The 15,451-nt window shown below is 36.8% G+C and overlaps 1 long non-coding RNA gene across 1 annotated transcript in view; it reads left to right on the forward strand.

Moving 5' to 3' along the window:
• The window catches only part of LOC102157130, a 90,401-nt gene extending 79,375 nt beyond the window's left edge, over positions 1 to 11,026 (forward strand). The window contains exon 3 of the long non-coding RNA XR_005386484.1: positions 10,931 to 11,026. This is a non-coding gene — a long non-coding RNA (uncharacterized LOC102157130). The remainder of the gene's footprint in view (positions 1 to 10,930) is intronic.
• The last annotated feature ends 4,425 nt before the right edge of the window (positions 11,027 to 15,451 follow it).

Below are 15,451 nucleotides of genomic sequence, written 5' to 3' on the forward strand. Positions count from 1 at the left end.
TTCAGTGTTAAATATACTAAAAATAATTCACCCAATTTACTAGCATTAACAAATAAGCTAAGCAAGTATATAAAAGCACTGCTGCGTGAAAAATAGAGAATGGAGACATATTTTGTTTAACTGTTTCTTAAGTAGGGAGACATGCCTAGTTCTATGTGATAGGACTGAAATGTTCTTGATGTTTTAGCCTGTGCCCCATATTGCACAAGCAATGTTTTAAATATTCTTCAACCTCAAACATTTGGTTAAAAGAAGATAAGGTAGTTAATATGCATGGGTGAATGTATGCTCTGTCTGTGGTTGGAAGCCTTTATTTAAAATAAAAAAGTGAGCCACTTTGCTGACTCAATCGGTACAGCATGCGACTCTTGACTTCAGGGTTGTGAGTTCGAGCTGATGTTGGGTGTAGAAGTTCCTTAAAAAATAAACTCTTTAAAAAAAGTGTAATCTGCATTATGCTATAGTAAGAATGTTAAAAATCTCAGTGATTTAACACAAGAAGGCCTCATATTTGCTCATTCTACATATCCCATACAAACAGGCAGTGAGATTGGGTATGGTAGGTTCACAGATCAATGGATGGTCTACCTTGTGATGCGGCTATTTCAACTGGGGACTTCTGGAGCACCAACGTCAAGGAAAGAGAAAGCATGAAGACTTTCTCCTAATCTTTTTTATTTAAAAAAATTTTTTTATTGGTGTTCAACTTGCCAACATATAGAATAACACCCAATGCTCATCCCATCAAGTGCCCCTCTCAGTGCCCGTCACCCAGTCACCCCCACCCCCCGCCCACCTCCCTTTCTACCACCCTTTGTTCGTTTCCCAGAGTTAGGAGTCTCTCATGTTCTGTTTTGGAAGGAAGTGATAGAATCATTTCCACTCATATTTCATTGGTTAGCTTTAAGCACATGCTCCCACGTAGCGAGGGAGAGTGGGAATGCAGTTGTCTGCGTTCAGAAAGGAGAGGGGAACTGGATGTTTGTGAATGCTGGAATACTGACCATAAAGAATAAAGGGCTAATTGTTAAATATATAAAATCAGAGCAGGACAAATCCAGGCATGCCATTAGAATTTGTTTTTTAGATTCTACGTGCTTTAGCTCCAAGAGCCATGGCTTATATGATTTCATATCTTTAGTGGATATGACAAGGCCTGACACATAGGCATTCAAAAAATTTTTGTTTGAATGACGATTTTCCCGGAATCCATAGAAGAGTGAGAGTTTGAGTTGTTGGAATTGGAAGTGATATCTGCACCCAAACTGCAAAAATACTAAATTTATTAGATAAAAAAGATATAACCAGTTGATAATAAGTCAACTGATATACATCAGTTTGGTGTAAAGTTAATCCACAAGTTCAACATGATCACCTGTTTTGTTTTTTTTTTCCTCTTTGTTTAACTGTTTCTTAAGTAGGGAGACATGCCTAGTTAAAAGAATTCTAAAAGCTGGCTGAACTGAATTGAAGTAGCCAATCAAGGAAAGCTGTCAACATCCCACATATGCCTACTATAAATTCCACTGCACATGCCGCTAAGGTGGTTAACCTCAATCTGTGCTGTTCTGGTATCCACAGAAACATAACCTGAAAGCTAGAAAACATCTTAGAAAGTATTTGGTCTTGGGATGTTAACTAGTAGAGCACTACTCCTCAGTCCTCTGCCTGTGGCAGATATTTTGCTATATATTTATTTGGGCTTGTGAGTTGAGGGCCATGCAGATAGTTTTCTATACAGACCATGGGCTCACACAGTAAGGTTTTGTGCTATCAACTTTATATGATTTGTCTAATGCATTCCTTACGATATTAAGGCATGTAATATTATTCTCATTTTACAGGTGAGGGAACACAACCTTAGGGAAGTTAAGTATCATGCTAATGGCTACACACCTAGTAAGGGGGTCCAGGAAATTTTGATTCCAAATCCAATACTCTTAACTACTGCTCTTAGCCATTATGAAATAATGCAGTCAAAAAAAAAAAAAAAAAAAAGGGCAGCCCCAGTGGCTCAGTGGTTTAGCACCACTTTCGGCCCAGGATAGGATCCTGGAAACCCGGGATTGAGTCCCGTGTCGGGCTCCCTGCGTGGAGCCTGCTTCTCCCTCTGCCTGTGTCTCTGCCTCTCTCTCTATGTCTCTCATGCATAAATAAATAAAATCTTAATAAAAAAAGAAATAATGCAGTGACAACAGAGTGCAGTGACAATATTGAACCTGGACACTTAGAATCTTTCTGAACACCGTGACCCAAGCAAACACTTCCAATCAGTGCTGATTGGAAGGTATTGACAGTGACCAAAATTTATTTTCAACTGTCTTAAATCACACGAGAAAACCGAGGTCCAGAAGGAAGAGCCTGTCCAAGGCTACCCTCGGGGAGATAGTGTCAGAACTAGGAGTAGGAGAACTCTGCAATCCAGACTTGGAATCCCAGGCTCGTACATGGGGATGTCTACTGATGTCTCTGCTCCAGCAAGGGTGGCAGCTCAGAAATCGGGGACACTCCATTCTCTCTCTTTTTTTTTACTTTTTATTTTATTTATTTATTTATTTATTTATTTATTTATTTATTTATTTACTGGAGTTCAATATAGCATAATACCCAGTGCTCATCCCATCAAGTGCCCCCCTCAGTGTCTGTCACCCAGTCACCCCCACCCCCTGCCCACCTCCCTTTCTACCACCCCTTGTTCATTTTCCAGAGTTAGGAGTCTCTCATGTTCTGTCTCCCTTGGACACTCCATTCTCATTTGACAATGGACCCACAAGAGGGCCCAGTTTCAGGGCGTGTAGTACTTGAATACTTCTAGAAGACTCAGTGAACACTTCTTCAATGTTTTCTCATAAAGCATTTAGTCAGACAAATTAGGTGTGCCAAGGGTAATGCAGAATTATAAGGAAGACAAGAATTTCAGTGACAGCTTTAGTTTGATTACTCCCAAGTAGGCTAAATCATGTCTGGTGCCTCTGGTCACCAGTGAGGCCAACTCACAAAGCAGCAAATCCAGAAAGTCACAGAAAGGAAAATGCCACAGAAGAGGAAGAGAGGATAAGAAATAGGAAATGGAAAAGAGATAAAACGATAAAATATTTGTTACACTGATTAGTAGAGAGGGGCTTAGCAAAAATTCTCATGCCTATTCCTGTGAAGTTCAAGTTCAGTCATTTGGGTCCTCAAATTTAACACAAAGTATCTCACTTCAGCACGAAGGCTGTAGCTTCTTCAGTGCTTGTTGGTTTAAGATCTTCTTTTTCCTCCCTTAATTCCTCATTTTGTATGGTCTGGATTTCACCCTTTCCCACTGAGCCAGTTGCCTAGGTCACTGTTTTTGAGGCCTTGAAGCATACCAAGGACCCTCAAAGGCAGGCTGTGTGCCTGCTGTTTATCTCAGGCCAAAGCTGTAGTGAATCTCCTCGTCTGATGCGTTTAGGGGCTAACTCAGAGATGAGAGCTAGCTTTGGATGAGAGGTTTCGGGTTTGTAGAAGCACTTGAACCTTTTCAAGAAAACTCTTTCAATTTCCAAAACATGAAGGGTTACAACAAATGAGGGCTCTGGATGTCTTCACAGCAACTTTTCTTACAATTCATTTTCTGTTCATGCATTGCATGCACTGTGCTCTTCACATTGCTAAGAAAGCAACAAGAAAGGAACCTCATTTTACTGCATCTCATTGTGTTAGCAGAACAGAAACGTTGAATGAAAGACGGAAATTAGTGAGGGAAATTCTACATTAACCTTAAGAGCATCTGACAGTACATCATATTCAGTGTAATTTAAACACCCGAATAGAGCAGGCAGTTTAATTAAAGGAAAACTATGAGCTACAAACTTCAGACAATGATTCTAAAGGGTGCTTAACAATATCTGCACTTAACTCATTTCGATTATTTCCAAGGCCCCAGTACCATTATTCTGAGTATCTAACATCACTAAGTTAAGAGAGTTGTAAATGTCAGCCTTGGAAAATGACAATCCAATGTGCTAGTCTAGAAACTAATGTTCATGATCATTGTTGATAAAGTGTACTGCTCTTATGTCAGGGGTGTCAGGCAGGTGTGTGTGTGTGTGTGTGTGTGTGTGTGTGTGTGTTAATGGAAGCGCAACCTGATATTTTGGTGTTGCCAAGAGAAATCTTGCTGGAGAAGCATAAAACTTCAGTGAATTCACTACCAGTCCCATGTCTGACCTTCAGCCTTAGTGTCAGAGATTCTTCTTTACATTGGCATGGGGCGGGGGGCGACAATTGCCTTGGTATATGCGTTACTGTTGCCTCTCATAGGAGCAACTGCATTCCCACTTTCCCTTGAGGCTAGGTGGGATCATGTGAGTAAGTCTAGCTAATGAAATATAAGTGGAAGTGATTATGTCACTTCCCCTCCAAGGCAGTGAAGATATCCAGTCTGCAGCCTAAGGGCCTGGGAGGTAGAGCCACTTGAAGATGACTTCGTTTAACTCTATGGACTAATTTTATTGTCTCATAGACACACACTCTGAGAACAGTCCTATTTTGTTCACTCACACTGTGGGGTGGAGGCTAAATTTCTCTCTGATAAGTTGTGTGAAAATCACTTTTTCAGGGACACCTGGATGGCTCAGCGGTTGAGCACCTGCCTTCAGCTCAGGGCATGATCTCAGGGTTCTGAGATCAAGTCCCACATCAGGCTCCCCTCAGGGAGCCTGCTTCTCCCTCCGGCTACATCTCTGCCTCTTTCTCTGTGTGTGTCTCTCATGAATAGATAAGTTAAAAAAAAAAGATCACTTTTTCAGCTACTATTAATGGAGAGATGAGGAGGCTTAGACTGAGGTATGTGTGGAGAGCTTAACATGAATTGTAGTCACATATATTCTGGAGAAAGGAAGAAAAACATAGAAAATACCTTCTAAATTAAACCTAGTAATTAGGTCTGAACTTCAAGAATAGCAGGAATGGAATCCTATTACCCTGATTTCTGAGGCTGATCCTTCAAGATTAATGTCTGTTGATGACTGGACCCTTTTGGTACACCTACATTCTTGAAAGGGCACTTTTTCTTGTTTTCTAATGCTGAAACTCTGTGACAGTGCCTACTCACCCTGGTCACACTGTTATTTTATACACCAGTTTCAGTGACTGGATCCATTATTTATATCCCTGCTTATGTATTTCCAATTTGTTTCCTTTCCCACTAGTCTCAGAGGGCTTAGGGTTAGGAATTAGGGTTCTGCTTTGTCCCCACTCAATCCCTCCAGGAGTTCAGTTGCTGCAACTTAGGCCCATGGTTCAGACTGGTTGCCTAGTGCTAGACCTCCCTAATACTGATGATTTGTCTTCACTAGATCCCTGCTTATAGTTGATGGCTAGACCATCTTGGTGCACCTGCATTCCTTAGAGGGAAGGGCATGCATTTGACCTCTAGACAGAATTAACGACAGTAACCCTGGGGGCTCCTGGTGACACTTATAAATTTCATGGATAAAAACAAAATCTTATAAGCTTCTACAGAAAAATAATAGGTAACTTAAAGAAGGAAGTGACTCAGATCATTATAAGATAATCCAATCTGCAACAGTGGAGGCTATGTGAGAAGAATTTTATTTACATATTCATAAGAATAAAGGACTTTGATTTTACAATTTGATCCTCACATATATTTTTCGTATGTGAGAAAGGAAAAAGGGCATTTTTGATATATGAGGGCTTGGAAAACAAAACACAACTTTAAGGAACCACTCCAGCTTACTGAAAGATGAATCAGAAAAAAACTAAAGTTGGGAGAAGATTAAATATACAAGGAGCAATAGTGACAATAAAACATAGATAAAATTGAGTAATTGTTGCTAATGTACATGTGAATTATCATGAAAATGTTAAGAGCAGTTTCTGGACAGAGAAAATAAATTAGCTCTGTATAACATAGTAACTTAGAACCCACATTTCAAATAAATGACACCAAAGATAAGAAGTGGGGAAAGAATAAAAATATTCAAAGGTTCTCAACTCAGTGCATTGTGGATATGTAGTCATCTTCAGTTTTTGTACATTAATACATCAATATTCTCTTCAAGTAGGTGTTTTACAACATTTAGGGTATAGAGGAATTATGCAGCGCCTCTTTGAAATTAGTAGCAAAGGGAAAAGAATGCAAAAGGAAAAAATGAAGCATTTAGAAAAAGATAAAAAAGTATACTAATTAAATAGAAAATTAAACAATAAAGTTTTAGAAATAAGACCAGACATATTGGTAATTATAATAAATGTGAATGAGTGGAATTTACCTGCTTAAAATAAAAGTTGTGATTAAATGTACTGCTCACAAAGAAAATACCGAAATTAAATTATATAGAAAGATTAAAAATAAAGACATAATTAAACACATATTAGGAAAATACAAATCAGAAAGTAGGACAAGCAATATTAATATCAGAAGCAATAAAATTTTAAGCCAATAGTATTGTGCTCAGAACAATATATCAGCAAAATCTATAAGGTAAATGCTTTAAGAATCAAGAATTTGATGAAAAACACAATCGCATTGAAAGACATTAACACAGGATAAGTAGGACAAAATCAATAATGACATAAAAGAATCAGATAGGTGTAAATGAGGTTGATTTAATAAGAAGAGAGCAGTTTTTCTAACAACAAAGAATGTATATTTTCCCCACATTCCTAGGGGACTTCTATTTTTTAAATTAAAACTTTTTAAAGAATTGAAGTATGTAGTTAACACACTTATAGGACTTTTTAAAAAATGAATCATGTTGTTGAACTAAGAGAACATTTTAATAGATTCCAAAAAGTCTAAATTTTATAGGCCTTGTTTTCAGACCATAATGCAATTATGACTGTTAAATCAAGAGCAAACAAGAAAAACCTGTGTGTGCATGTGTATACGCACACACACGCGTGTGTGTGTATCTGTGTGCACATGTGCAGATGGGTCATTGTGTATAATAGTAGTAGTGATAGAAGCAGTAGTAGGGTTAAAGAAAAATTGGTACAGTTTGAAGCAAAAGGAGACTGCAGAGGGCTTTAAAAGAGATGTCTCCAAACAAATCAGTCAGACAAAGGACAAATACCATATGATTTCACTCATTTGTGGAATTTAAGAAACAAAACAGAGGAACATAGGGGAAGGGGGAAAAAGAGAGGGAAACAAACCATAAGAGACTCTTAATGATAGAGAACAAACTGAGGGTTGATAGAGGGAGGTGGGGGGGGGGCGGTGGGCTAGATGGGTGATGGGTATTAAGGAGGGCACATGTTGGAATGAGCGCAGGGTGTTATATGTGAATGATGAATCACTAAATTCCATACCTGAGACCAATATTATACTATATGTTAACCAAATAGAGTTTTTTTTTTAATTTTTAATTTTTATTTTTCCAAATAGAGTTTAAATAAAAACTTGAAACAACAAACAAAAGAGATATTTTCAGGAAAAAAAAAAAGACAACGATGTGAAACAAACTGTAAGAATGAAAAAACAGAAAGTATTATAGAATAATGGAAGAACTTTATTCTTTTGATAACAAAAACAAAAGGATACTTAAAGGCCCTGGGAAACAACAGGAAACAAAATCCTGTACAAGAAAGTCATACTCACAAATGTAAAGCAAATGAAAATGGAGAAATGTTTCAAGTACAGTGTAAAAAAGGGGAATCCATTTGACTTACATGGGAAAACCTTGTCTTTATATTTTATTTGTTTATTTATTTATTTATTTGGATTTATTTATTTATTTATAAAGATTTTATCAATTTCTTTAGAGGGAGAGAAAGAGTGTGTGTGTATGAGTGTGAGTGGGAGTAGGGACAGGGGGAGAGGGAGAAAGAGAGAGGATCTCAAGTAGACTCCCTGCTGAGCATGGAGCCTGAAACGGGGCTCAATCTCACAACCCTGAGATCATGACTTGAGCAGAAACCAAGAGTTGGAGGCCTAACTGACTGAGCCACCCAGGTGCCCCATTTTTAAAAATTTTTATGTATCTTCAAACTTACAGAAAAAGTGGCATAAATACTGAAATTTTATATACTATCTTCAGACTGACCAACTGTTTCTCTTATATTTCTTCTGTTCTGCTAATTTTGGGCTTATTTTGATCTTCCTTAACATGACAGTTGATATCATTGAATTGAAACCTTTCCTAATATAGATGTTTAGAGTTCTAAATTTCACCGTATGTAATGCTTAGCAGCATCCCACATATATTGTGTTTTCATTCAATTTAAAATGTTTTCTGATTTTTTTGATCTCTTTGACCCATGGCTTATTTAGAAGCATGTTATTTTTCAAATATTGTGGATTTTCCAGATATTTTTCTGTTATTGATTCAGAATTCAATTATAGCCAGAATACATACTTTTCATGGTTTGAATGCTCTTAAATGTATTGGTATTTGTTTTATAGCCCCAAGCATGGTCTGCCTTGATAAATGTTTCATTATTTTTTAAAAGAATGTATATTTTTCTATTGTTGAATAGATATTCTAAATTGTTAATTAGGTCAGGTCAATTGAGAATTGTTCAAGTATTCTGTTTCTTTCATAATTTTCTGTTTACTCATTGTATCAATTGAAAGAGGGTTCTTAAAATCTCCAATTCTAATTGTGGATTTGTTTGTTATTCCTTTCAGTTCTATCAAGTTTTGCTCCATGTATTTGGAAACTCTGTACTCTTGATGAATTAATTGACCATTTTATTTTTCCTTCAATTATGAAGGATAATTTTGCTTGAGTACAGATTTCTAGGTTATGTTCCCCCCCCAACACTTTATTTTTCATTTTATTATTTTTAAAGATTTTGTTTATTTATTTGACAGAGAGAGCACGAGCACAAGCAGGGGAGTGGCAGGCAGAGGCAGAGGGAGAGGGAAAAGCAGGCTTCCTGCTGAGCAAGGGTGGCTGTGCAGAGCTTGATATAGGGCTTGATGTGGGGCTTGATCCCAGGACCCTGAGATCATGACCTGAGCTAAAGGCAAAGGCTTAACCCACTGAGCCACCCAAGTGCCCCACCCCCAACACTTTAAATACTGTACTTCACTCTCTTGTTGCTTGCATAGTCTATGAAGAGAAGTTGGATATAATTCTTATCTTTGTTTTGCTATAGGTAAATTGTTTTGCTCCCCTTCCATGGCTTCTTTAAAGATTTTGTCTTTGTTTTTTTTTTATAATTTGAATATGAATACCTAGGTGAGATTCTTAACAAATTTATTCTGCTTATTGTTCTCTAAGAGTCCTGGATCTGTGGTTTGGTGTCTTTAATTAATTTTGGACAATTCTCAGTCCTCCTCATCTTTGTGTATCTACTATTTTTCCCCAATAGTTATGTGGTGGTGAGGTGTAGGGGAGGGAAGGGTTCTATGTTTCTATGATTAATTCTCAATCTTTTAGTGAGCCAATGCTCTGGATTATGAACTTCCCATGAATTTGAATTTCCTCCCCCCTTAGGTGGGGCAGGTTGATTAGAATGAATTGGAGTTTGTTATTTCCCTTCCCCTAGGTGATACCGTTCTGATAATACCCCAGAAGGTCAGGCTTTGGTTAACTAATTTTCTCTGAGGGCAAAACTTTACACAAATAACATAATGCTCTAGTATACTTCAAAATGATTTTTTTCCCTTCCTCCTGCCAGAAGCACAAGGGGATTTTTTTCTGATATTTATTGTGGGGACCTGGTCTAACTCCTAGAGGTAAATCTCAGTATCATGGTGGTCCCCACACAGGTGGTGCTGGTGGCAGGACCAAAACCAAAAGGGGTTGTAGCTGAATTCACAAGGGGATGAATGGAGCTGTGTCTGAGTCTGTTAGCTGGACCACAGTTGGTATGCCACCAGAGCATGGACCAGCCTTGTCAAAATGGCCTTGCTTTAGGGGCTCCTGGGTGGCTCAGTCGGTTAGGCATCTGCCTTGGGCTCAGTTCATGATCCCAGGGTCCTGGGACCCAGCCTCAGTTTGGGCTCCCTAATCAGAGAGGAGCCTGCTTCTCCCTCTGCCCCTCCCCCTGCTTGTGCTCTCTCTCTCTCTCTCTCTCTCTCAAATAAATAAAATCTTAAAAAAATGGCCTTGCTTTGGTTTTTGCTCCACCAGGGTTTCACAAGCTCCTACTTGAATCCCAACAGTCTTACAAAGGTAAATGTTTTTGTCTGTGGATGGCTGTCAAACTATTGTTGCTGTGGGAGGATTTAGATGGGGGACCTCCTATTTTGCCATCCTGCTTTCAAATATGTTTTAAAGAGACTTAAAAATAGGGGGAAAAGAGTTGTTTACCCCCAAAGTTAGTGTTTTCAGTGCTTTGAATTGGGTTGTATGGATCCATATTTTCATCTGGTAGGATTTTCCTCCCGTTTACAGAATACCTTCCATATTGTTTGGTAGTGACAGTCGGATGGTGATGAATTGTTTCAGTGTTTTTTTTCCCCCTGAAATAGTCTTTATTTTGTTTTCAGTTTTGAAAAAAATATTTTGTACTGGGTATAGAATTCTAGGTTGAGAGGATTTTGTGCTTTTAATACTCTAAAGATCTCACTCCAATGTTTCTGTTTTGGACTGATTCCAAGAGGTCTGCTACCATTTCTGACTTTTATTTTGTTATACCTAATACATTTTTTCTTATTTATTTTAAAAGATTTTACCCTGATCTCTGATTCTCAGCTGTTTGATTATGATGTCTGTCCGTTTTCTTCATGATCTTGCTTGGGCTTTGAGCTTCTTGGATCTCAGGGATTATAATTTTCATCAAATCTGGGAATATTTTGGGCTTAATTTTTCAAACCCTGTTATTATTTTATTCTAGAACTTTAAATTCATATATGCTAGGTTACTTTTTGTTGTCATAGATCTCTTACAATGTGGAGGTTTTTTCCATTTCCTTTTCCCTATCTATTTTGTTTTGAAAATTTTCTATTGCCACTTATCTAGTTCATTAATTTTTTATTTTTCAGTGTTTCCACTGAAGTCCCTGTCAGCATTGTGCAAACTCCAAATTCCCCTTCGACTCTGAAACTCCCAGAAGCTCTTTTCATGAAGCCAGGGTAGGGTAAGTGAGCTCTATCATTATTTTTTTTTCAATCTCTGGCTGTCAATAGATAATACTAAAGATGATAAATCATGAAATAATGATACAATATATCTGCTTCTCCTGCTCCTAGAAAAGTATCTGACACATATTAGGTGGTTAATACATTTAATACTTTAATAGATGAAAATAGGATTGGAGGTGTGAAGGGTCAGTTAAAGTGGATGCTTTTCTTCACAAAGTCTTCTTTATTATTTGCCTTTTAAAATGTGACCATATTCATATATTTATTTTAAACGTTATATAGAAAAAGTTAAATTGTTTAACTCCCAGTTTAACTATAAACAAACTATATCCACATAACTCATATCTGCCAGAAAATTTAATATGAATATAATACTTTGCTCTTCAGAATTTGCTCTTCAGAAATAAGCATTCTTCCTATTCATTAAACAACATGGTTGATTACTTTAGATTATCCACATTCTATTGCTGCATTAGGCAAAATTAGCAGAAAGCAAAGTACCTGAAACCCATTCTCTAAATCAGAATTCTTCAATGTACGGTCCATGGAACATTGGTTGCCTTGTATGTATTAACTATTCCATAAGTGGTTTAGTGGTTTTTTTAAAAAAGATTTTATTTATTTGAGAGAGAGAAAGAGAGAGAGACAGAGCAGGGTGAGAGACAGAGAGAGCACAAGCAGGGGAAGGAGAAAAGGGAGGAGGAGAAGCAGACTCTCCACTGAGCAGGGAGCCTGACATGGGGCTTTATCCCAGGACCCTTGGATCATCACATGAGCTGAAGGCAGATGCTTAACTAGCTGAGCCACTCAGGCACCCCTGGTTTAGCAGTTTTAAAAGAATAATAAATGAAGTAAAAATTTTAAAGTAAGATGAATTTCACAGAAATTTTCTTTCAAATTTCATTATTATATTTTTAAAGATTTCACATGTATAAGACTGCATTGATCATTTAATATTAACGGCCCTTCCTTTAATAGTCACAGTTCATCTCAGTTAACATACTTGAATGTCATTAAGAAAACATTTTTGCAATCTGTAACATGCACACAATAAAAAGAACAAACATTAAACATACTTGAACAATTCAGTGAAATTTTACTAAGTAAACACACCCACATAACTAGCACCCATATATAGATATACATTACCACCAGCATCCCTTAAACCTCATGAGTGCCCCTTCCAGCTCATCATCCCTAAAAAGGTAATTGTTTTCTCATATGTGTCAGCATAGATTTTTTTTTAGCCTTTATGTAAGTAGAAATACACTGTCACGTCACTTTAATAGTATTTTTAATGTCTGCAGTATATGCGTTTTTCATTGTAATTAATCCATTAAGATATATCCCCAATTCACAAAAAAATGGATCAGTGGCTGCAAACAGTGTACTAAAGTGTAAATGTAGCAATGAAAGAAATGGTAATATAAATAGTACGATCCAGAATAGCATCATAAACATACCTAGAAAATAGGACTCCAGTGAGAACAGGGAACATGTATCTGTGAGTTTAAGTAGGAAAAAAAGAAATCTGTGAAAGTGCTGGTTTCACTAAAGCATGCAGAAAGGAAAATTGAAACCAAGAATAATGAAAAGGAATATTTGAAAGATTAGATTTTATTGAACCAGTGGTAAAATTTCCCCTAGTTATATTCAGTGTTACAAATTTTGCTAAGTGACAGCCTAAATCCATCAACAATTTTATATTGTTTTTCAACAAGACATAATGATGTCACTGGTAAACCAATCTTTTCCCAACCAAATCTGACATATATGTATCCAGAAGGGTATGGATAAATGTGCTACTTAAACCAGAGGAAACACAAAGAATACATGGGTATCTTTCAATATCATACTCATTATGGCAAAAGAGGTGCAATGAGATGTAAGTAACACTCTGAAGAAAGTTGTTAAAATCAGTTACAGGTATTTCTCATGAAAGCATAACTGGTATGGGAATTGTGTTCCTGCTATAACTTACTAGAGAAGTGGGAATAAATAGTATATATGAAATAACTGTTTGCAAACAGTAGGTAAGAGCCAGCACAGGAGTTTGAGCCCAGAGAGAAAGGAAACAGACAAATTGAATCCTACTTTTTCCATGAGTTTCTATCTGGATGCAATTTCTAGTCTACTACACAGGAATGGGAAACCCAAGAAATACTTAGAAGCCTTGCTCAGTTGAGGAGACAGATATAATTGCTCAAGGAAACTGAGGGGGCTAGAACTCTGGGAGATACCAGAGAACAAAGAGCTATGCAAGAAAGATGGCTAGAAAGGTATTTGAATGAATATTAATCTTAGCATGTTTAGAGTGAAACTCTTTGAGGAGCCAAGCAAAATCCAATTTTCAGGGAGATGACAAACTGAACAAATTTCAGAGCTTACAAAACTCCCCAAGACATTTTAATTCCTACCACCTATAGTGAAGAGACTTCCTTGCAAAACTAGACTATGTAGTAGAGAACCAAGAATGGTCAACCTTAGTAGCAGGGATAACCTAGGCCTAGAAAAAAGTCCCTTCTAGAGCTATTCCAGCAATTCTTAAGTATAAGACTCAAAGGGATCATGCTTATCTACAAGCAGGTTAACTGCTTTCCAAAACAGAATTCAACAATGCTTAAAAGAAGAAAGAAAACCCCCAAATAACTAAAAATGAAATATTACAATGGCTAGCAATCAATGACAAATTATTAGATATGGGACAAAACAAAAAAATGTGAATCATAACTTAGAGAAAAAATAGAGGCAATAGTAGCTGGCCCAAAATTGGCAAAGAAGATGAAATTAACTGACACGAAGTATAAGAGAGCTTATTTAAATTTGCTCAAAGACTTAAAGGAAAGCATGAACAAAACTAAGAAAGGATTAAAAAGCTATTTTTAAAACTCCAAGTAGTACTTCTGTAGCTGGAAACCGTAATATCTGAAAATGTTTAAGAGCAGATTGGGTACTTCAGAAGAAAATTTTAGTGAAATAGAAGTTACAGTAATAAAAATCAGCCAAAATAAAGTACAGATAAATAAAAACACTGAACACAAAAAATGAACACTGCCCTCACTGACTTGTAGAAAAGCGTCCCACAATCTAACATGTGTAACTGCAGTTTCCCAAAGGGAAAAAATGTTTGAATATATGTTGGCTAAAATTGTCAAGATTTAATGATAATCTAAAGATGCAAGAAATGCAACAAAAGCCAAACGAAATAAAGAAAACCATACCAATGTACATCCTAATTAAAGGAGGGATCGCATGAAAAAATATTAAAAGAACTCAGAGGGAAGAAAGATATCACTTAAAGAGCATGAGAATGGGTATAGTGGACTCCTCAGAATCTATGCAAGCCACAGATATTGGAGTGGCATTTTTAAAGTACTAAAAGAAAAAAAATATCTAGCAACCAATACTTATATCCAGCAAAAATGTCTTCCAAATGAATGCAGAATATAGATTTTTCAGACAACCAGTAGGTGAGAGAACTTATCTCCAGCAGACTTGCAGTACAGGGATTGATAAAAAGACTTTCTTCGGACAGAAGGAAAACAACACCAGATGGAAAATTTGATCTCTTTCTAAAGAGCTGAATAGTACTAGTAATAGTTAATATGTGGGTAAAATAAAATGTTTTCCTATTTTTATTTATTTTTTATTTTATTTTATTTTATTTTATTTTATTTTATTTTTTTGTTTTCCTATTTTTAAATTTTTATTTTATAGCTGACTTTAAAACAAAAAATGCTATTGTATTCTTGGATTTTTAACATGCATAAGTAGAAGGTATGAGAGCAACAGCACAAAGAATGAAGTGGGGAAATAGAAAAATATTACTTTAAGTTCTTACATTCTTTGGGAAACTGTGTAAGGTTATTTGAAGGGAGAACGTGATAATTTACAGAAAAACAAACCTTGGGCCGCCTGGGTGGCTCAGTGGGCTAAGCATCTGCCTTTGGTCAAGTCAGGATCCTGGGGTCCTGGGATCGAGCCCCACATTAGGCTCCCTGCTCCGTGAGGAGTCTGCTTCGCCCTGTCCCTCTGTCCCTTACCACCTCCGACTCCACTCGTGCTCTCTCATGCCCTCTGTCTCAAGTAAATAAATAAAATCATTTTTAAAAATCAAATCTTTAGGAACCAACTTTAAAAAGTAAATCAAGAAGGTACAGCTTATAAGCTAAAAAACCCTGCAAAGTTAATAATAAGAGTTATATCTAGTGAAAAAGCAGAAGGCTGGTTGGGCAAAATATGACAGAGAACATAGGAGATCACATGATATCAGTGACACCCAAAATGGAAGAGTAAATATCTATCAAACATGAAGATATTTTTCTTTAAAATTTGCTTTACTGATGTGTAAGGTATGAACCAGTCCCCTGTATATGTGTCACGTGTACCTCTGGAAGAAATGCTAGATCACATTTTGTTTTG

The sequence above is a fragment of the Canis lupus genome, chromosome X (assembly GCF_011100685.1).
Source record: "Canis lupus familiaris isolate Mischka breed German Shepherd chromosome X, alternate assembly UU_Cfam_GSD_1.0, whole genome shotgun sequence".
NCBI lineage: Eukaryota > Metazoa > Chordata > Mammalia > Carnivora > Canidae > Canis > Canis lupus.